The following is a 7,711-nucleotide window of genomic DNA, read 5'->3' as shown; positions in this document are numbered from 1 at the left end:
CAAAGCAGCAAGGAGCCAATGGCCGACAGCTAAAGGCTAGCCAGGTAGGCTACTGACACCAGGCCACACACAGCTTTGGCCAACGGCCCAACGCTACCCAAGCTACACAAACGACCAAGACAATGAATTCACACACAGCACATGTCGTATCTCCAAATGTTGTGAAGTAACATATGTTTTGCCTGGAAAAAAACATCGTTATTAACAAAACATTCGGGAGGGGAAGGAAGGAAGAGTGGGGTAATGTCATGATTTTCATTAATCTTACCTGCACCAAGGAACGCAGGGCGAAAGGCCGCAACACAGGTCTCCACGTTGACGAAAGGCCTCTCGCTGGCGGGACAAAAATAACCCCCTGCTATTCTCACGGCTAATGTCAATGGTCGTAGCACAAGCTAACAGCTAACTCAAGGCTAACTGATAGCATCAAACGAACGTTCCCAGCCGAGCGCAGCCGGCAGCTAACGTCGTAGCTAAACAGCTAACTGGCTAACAGTTAGCTCAACCAGGCTATCGCTAACCATTAGCTAACGCAGAAGCAAGCTATGTGGCTACATACAGGTGCTGACACCAGGCCACACACCGTTAGCTACTAGTAGTACTACAACAGCTAGTCGGCCAGTTTAGCTCCAGAGAGAGAGAGAGAGAGAGAGAGAGAGAGATGTCCACGGCGGGAATAGAATAGAGTTAATAGAATAGGTTAAAAACTCACCAAACGTCCAAGAGGATGGAGACAACCGCGTGGAGTTGACGAAGTTCATCTGCCAAACGACCATCCTCTTCATCTTGGCTGTATGCGCTGTCTCTAGGTTAGCTAACGCTAGTTAGCCTTTAGCTAAGCTAGCTACTAGCCGACATCATCATGGCTATACCATGACAAGGCTCCGGCCAATTGTCCCGCCAGCGAGAGGCCTTTCGTCAACGTTCCTTGGTGACCGACCGACTGATAATGACCGACCTCTTTCTTCATCTTGGCTGGCATAACTAAGCATAATAGTCAAAAGCTGCACGCGCGAAATAGTCAAACGCAGCTGACTCACGCCGGCGTACTACACATGATGTAAGTAACCACTCCCTTCGTTGAAACCAATAGTATGTCTGCTGCAGAGCCCCAGAGGCTGAGCTCCAATAGTGAGTATGTCTGCAGACCCAGGAACAAGTCAGACACATTCTACAAATATGTCTGATGTGAAATATATAAGCATATAAGCAAAACTAAATGCACAACATTTCTGCCGAAAATTATCTGCTTATATAAGTACACATATCATCTAATGAAATATTAAGTGTTTTATAGACAATACAGCTAACTTTATACAGTTTAAAGGAACACGCCAACATTTTGGAAAATTCGCTCAGTCTTAGCACAATGATAGCCTAGCTTAGCACAATGAATGGAAGCGGGCATGACTGGTTAGCCTAGGCATTGTCCAACTAACACCTCTCCCAACGGCTACCCAGTCATGTCCGCTTCCATTCATTGTGCTAGGCTAACATGCAGCTTAGCTAGCCTACAGTCACACGAGTCTCCAAGTCACACGAGTCTCCAAGTCACACAAGTCACACGAGTCTCCAAGTCACACAAGTCACACGAGTCTCCAAGTCACACAAGCCTCCAAGTCACACAAGTCACACGAGTCTCCAAGTCACACAAGTCTCCAAGTCACACAAGTCACACGAGTCTCCAAGTCACACAAGTCACACGAGTCTCCAAGTCACAAGAGTCTCCAAGTCACACGAGTCTCCAGGTCACACAAGTCTCCAAGTCACACGAGTCTCCAAGTCACACGAGTCTCCAAGTCACACAAGTCTCCAAGTCACACAAGTCACAAGAGTCTCCAAGTCACACGAGTCTCCAGGTCACACAAGTCTCCAAGTCACACGAGTCTCCAAGTCACACAAGTCTCCAAGTCACACAAGTCACACGAGTCTCCAAGTCACACAAGTCTCCAAGTCACACGAGTCTCCAAGTCACACAAGTCTCCAAGTCACACGAGTCTCCAAGTCACACAAGTCACACAAGTCTCCAAGTCACAAGAGTCTCCAAGTCACACGAGTCTCCAGGTCACACAAGTCTCCAAGTCACACGAGTCTCCAAGTCACACAAGTCTCCAAGTCACACAAGTCACACGAGTCTCCAGGTCAGACAAGTCTCCAAGTCACACAAGTCTCCAAGTCACACAAGTCTCCAAGTCACACGAGTCTCCAAGTCACACAAGTCTCCAAGTCACACGAGTCTCCAGGTCACACAAGTCTCCAAGTCACACGAGTCTCCAAGTCACACAAGTCTCCAAGTCACACAAGTCACACGAGTCTCCAAGTCACACAAGTCACACGAGTCTCCATGTCACACAAGTCTCCAAGTCACACGAGTCTCCAAGTCACACAAGTCTCCAAGTCACACAAGTCTCCAAGTCACACAAGTCTCCAAGTCACACAAGTCACACAAGTCTCCAAGTCACAAGAGTCTCCAAGTCACACGAGTCTCCAGGTCACACAAGTCTCCAAGTCACACGAGTCTCCAAGTCACACAAGTCTCCAAGTCACACAAGTCACACGAGTCTCCAAGTCACACAAGTCTCCAAGTCACACGAGTCTCCAAGTCACACAAGTCTCCAAGTCACACAAGTCACACGAGTCTCCAAGTCACACAAGTCTCCAAGTCACACGAGTCTCCAAGTCACACAAGTCTCCAAGTCACACAAGTCTCCAAGTCACACAAGTTACACAAGTCTCCAAGTCACACGAGTCTCCAAGTCACACAAGTCTCCAAGTCACACAAGTCACACGAGTCTCCAAGTCACACAAGTCTCCAAGTCACACGAGTCTCCAAGTCACACGAGTCTCCAAGTCACACGAGTCTCCAACAATACATGGTTAATGCCTTTAACCAGCAGCTCACTGCATAGTGCACTTTAAAGATAATTAGATTAGTATCTTTGTGAGGTTACTTTATTATTTACATTGAAAAGATACAGAGATAATTTGTTAAAGCTGGACCAGCGCACTACACCTAGGTTAGTAAATCATAGGCCCCATCCACTCCCTCTGCTAAAGCTCCACTCCTGCACTAAAGTCGGGGATTCAGTTGGACTCAGATCTGCTGAGTTCCCCCCTACCTGGTGACAGTGTACATCTCATAAAGTAGGGATAATCCACCCTGCTACACAAACATCTCAAAACAAACTGGTCAGACTACTGCTTGATCTTACTTCTAGAACCCACCTCGCCCCTGCCCATGTGACAACCTAGGATGGCTTAGAGTAGACGACAGAGTACAGTAACTTGCAATGGGCCTGTCTACAAGATACATACACGACCAAGGTATGTGTACATGTCAAAATACTTCCCAAAGGTCAGTGAATACCACGACCACAACACCATGGGAGCTCCACAAATCATGTTAAACCCAGATTCGGCTCAAACAGGGACTAAACACGTTTCGCAATTATGCCACATCAATGTGGAACGCCCTACCCAAAGATGTAAAGGAATGTGAATCACTACCCACTTTCAAAACACTCTCAAAGAACACCTACGGGAGACTGCAATTCGAAACTGGCCCCTGTAAATGTCCTAACCCAACCCCCTCCAATGTACAGTAAAGTACCAAACATGGTTTTGTCAATATTCCAATGTACAGTTGTGCTTGTGCAGTTGTACAGTGTCCCCCACCCACCCCTCCTACCCAACCTACCCCCCCCCCCACCTATAATGTACGGTTCTACGTCAAATATATACTCTCTTTTCTAGACTCTTTTTGTATCACAAACAGTAGGCCTACTGTATTTGCAAATCTGGTATGTCATAAATGTATAGAAGTGTCTATCTGTATGTCACATGTCATGTTATGATGAATTGAAAATGGGGGTCCCTGATGTAAACAAGACGAACGTCTTTCTCTGGTCTGCATGCCCTTAACAATTGTATTGAGCTGTACTGTATTGTACCCATTCTGCAATCTGTTAACAACGTTTTCAATAAATCAATCAATCAAAACCGTGATCAGTCTGTGCGGAGAAACAAGGAAGAGCATGGTTGCCAGATCGGATTAACAATATCCGAACCGCCCATTATTATCAAAGGTTTGTCAGATGAAGGCAGACTCTCAAATCTGGCAACACTGATGCGTTGCATTGTGGGGGATCCCGGTTTGAAATTTGAATTGAAGCGCGTTACAGACAGAGCCTGCACCACGTCGTGAGCAACTGTTGCATCTTCTCCTCAGGTAATTGTGCAACACATATATTTTATTATTTATAAGTAATGCTGATATAAATGAGTGCTGTTTAGTCTGTGTTTTCAGTGACTACTGTAACGTTATTAGCTCGATATTATGAAACTGGCGGGATCTGTAAACTACCGGAGCTGCTAACTGGCTAACGGTATGACTATGAGAGCTAACGTTGGTACCTATACTGTACCCGGAGCTGCTAACTGGCTAACGTTATGACTATGAGAGCTAACGTTGGTACCTACTGTACCCGGAACTGCTAACTGGCTAACGTTATGACTATGAGAGCTAACGTTGGTACATACTGTACCCGGAGCTGCTAACTGGCTAACGTTATGAGAGCTAACGTTGGGGTACCTACTGTACCCGGAGCTGCTAACTGGCTATCATTCAGGTGGGGCTTATAGTGTGAAAAGTATGCTAACCTTACTGTCATGCACTAATAAACTAACCTACACTGTAACACGCAACACTTTGATGAATATTGTTACTCAGCTGATAGAGTTGTAATAAAATATATAATTTCATTGTTGCAAATACTGTTACAGTGCTGGATCTCATCAATGAGATGAACGCAGAAGACAGCTCAAGAACAACTACTTCAAGTGGTCGTAAGTGATGTATAAATTTTTTTTATTGTGTGTGTGACTGTGTATATATAATATATACTTTTTAATCTGGGACATCATTTCAAAGAGTCATCCTGTAATGCCTTCTCTCTCTCTCTCTCTCTCTCTCTCTCTCTCTCTCTCTCTCTCTCTCTCTCTCTCTCTCTCTCTCTCTCTCCCAAGACAGTCAAGATCTACCGGTACTAAGTGGTCATGCTTGTAAGTGATGTATAAAATGTTTTATTGTGCGTGTGTGACTGTGTACTTTTTAATATAATATGTGTACTGTCAATCTAACTAACTGTAACTGTCTCCTCCTACTTTTCTCCATCGCCAATCCGTCCTACAGCTCCCACCACACCTAGCGTGGCACCCCGTACCCTGCCCAGGCTAACCAACAAGTGGGATCGCAACGAGTGGGATCGTAAGTGTTCTACAGCAATTACTACTACACAGTAAATCTCATTCAAAGTGTTGCATCTGTATTGAAAAATCCACTGTGGGGCACCGGAGAGGAGGACTGCGCTGCAGCTCGCTACCAATCTACATAAAAATAACGCAACGAACCATTCGGTATTTAATATAACATAATTTTTTATCTTTGGGCATGGGGGAAGCTCAAGTCTTCTCAAGTCAAAAGGCTCAAGTCCAAGTGAAGTCACAAGTCATTGGTGTTAAAGTCAAAGTATTTTTTTATTTGGTCAAGTCCAAAGTCATCAAATGCATGACTCGAGTCTGACTTCAGTCCAAGTCATGTGACTTGAGTCCACACCTCTGCTACACAGTAAATCTCATTCAAAGTGTTGCATCTGGGGGGGGTGAGACCTTGACACGAAATAGGGAACCATGACTCAAGACAATGGATATTTGTGTCTCAGTTCAGAACCGTTAGTTTACCACAGTTCTGCACCCAATTTCCCTGTGTAATGGATTTTTGTGACATTTTAGATATGCTTACTTTTGGTTAGGCCTCCAAATTAAGATAATCTGGACAAACCTGTCAGATTTTCTGATTTATATGTAGACCGGTTTGAGTTTATTGATGTTACTGTGTTTCCAAATCTCAGATATTTTTGTTTTTTACAGCTATTCTCCGTGAGATTTTAACTACTGTGGCAACGACTAATCAAATGATAAAGGAAATGCACACCTTACTGCAAAAAAATGGTGCAGCAGCAGCACCACTTGTCCCAGATGGCCTTCCATTTACGATGTTACCACTTTCCACCCTGGATGACCTGAGAACCCTTGATGAGCGCATTGCACAGGAGGATGTTTATAAGCAAAAATTGGTAGGTGAAAATGTATATTTGAGGAATTGACATTTGCTGAGACTTTTGACCTATGGCCCCCCTTTTTTTATCTACTTTTTTTCTCCCATTCTATTTATTATTATATATTTGGTTACTTGATCATGATTAGGGCTACTTCTACGCACTAGGCCTTATGCTTTTTCTTCTTTTTTTTGCTATCATGAATATGATCAGTTTCCAATTGTCTACCTATGGTGGTAATGTTCTTATGTTGGTCCACCACTCCTGAATGAAGTGTAGAGGAAACTAAACAATTTTGTCTTTCAGATCCTTTACTTGGCGATGGCTGCGGGATTGACTGTTAAAGAAACTGTTTGGAGGACTATGGCGAAACTAGTGACAAACCAGCTGGCCAAGAAAAAATTTACTGGCGTGGGGCAAATGGCAAGCAGGCCTTCGAGCCACTTGCAATTAAAGATGTTTTCCTGAGTAAGTTTTGCTTTATTATTATATGGTTTCTTAATCTTCTAAAGGAATAGTTCAACATTTTGGGTAATATGCTTATTTGCTTTCTTGACCAGAGTTGAGGAGATTGATACCATTCATGTCTGTATACTTTAAATATGAATTAGCACGGAAATGTACGTGGATTCACGTGGATCACATTTTCAGGCCGGAAAAATCACATCCTTGATTTATTTGAGCTCTGAGCAGATGTAAATCTAATGCCTTTCATCACTCTGACCGACTCTCAAAACACTTATAGTTGGATGAGTATCAAGAAAGCATTAAAAAAAAAAGTTAATGGAAGTTTCTTATGATAGGGCTTCACCTGTCCCATTCTTTGTCTTTTTTTAGGGTCCGTGAGACTCAATGCGGGCACTAAAAGTGCATCTGATGCAGATGTAGAGCGCTATACTAAAAGGTGGCTTCAGCTCTCAGCAGATAGAGATGGAGGAAGGAGAGAGCGGGCCTTGAGACAAGTTCATTCTTAGTAAGTTGTGGTCTGTCTGTCTACGTTTACATACTTACTGAATGTTGAAGTCATTAAAACTACATTTTAACCACTCCACAGATTTCATGTTGGCAAACTAGTGTTTGCAAGTCAGGACATCTACTTTGTGCATGACACAAATAATCTTTCCAATAATTGTTTACAGACAGATTATTTCACTTATAATAGCCTACACTATCACAATTTATTGATTTATCACAGTGAAGACTGTATTGAAAACTCCACCCTGGTGACACCAGTGTACCGCTCTGTAGAAACATCAAACTCTCAAGCATGAGGTACAGAAGCCAACCTAGACATAACCAAGAAGCAGATAGAGAAATGTCACCACCTTCATTCTCAAAATCTACTTGAGAGCGAAAGAGTCCATTAGTCCAACTGCAGCCCTTCACAGTAGGCAAGACTAGAGGAGGCGGTTACAGGTGTTGCACAATCTGGTTGCAAAGAAGAAAAGATAAGGTCCTACCGTTAGTGTTTGAGCCAGGATGACTTGGGAGGGGTCCGATGACCCCCTTTACATTTTTTAGGGGGACACTGAGATATTTGATGCATTTTCTTTGTCCCTTTCCTCTCCCACCTTCCTCTTCCCTGGGAACAGTTC

This window comes from Notolepis coatsorum, assembly GCF_963971535.1.
Source record: "Notolepis coatsorum genome assembly, chromosome: 5".
Taxonomy (NCBI): Eukaryota; Metazoa; Chordata; class Actinopteri; order Aulopiformes; family Paralepididae; genus Notolepis; species Notolepis coatsorum.
Note: the sequence above shows the minus strand (reverse complement) of the source record.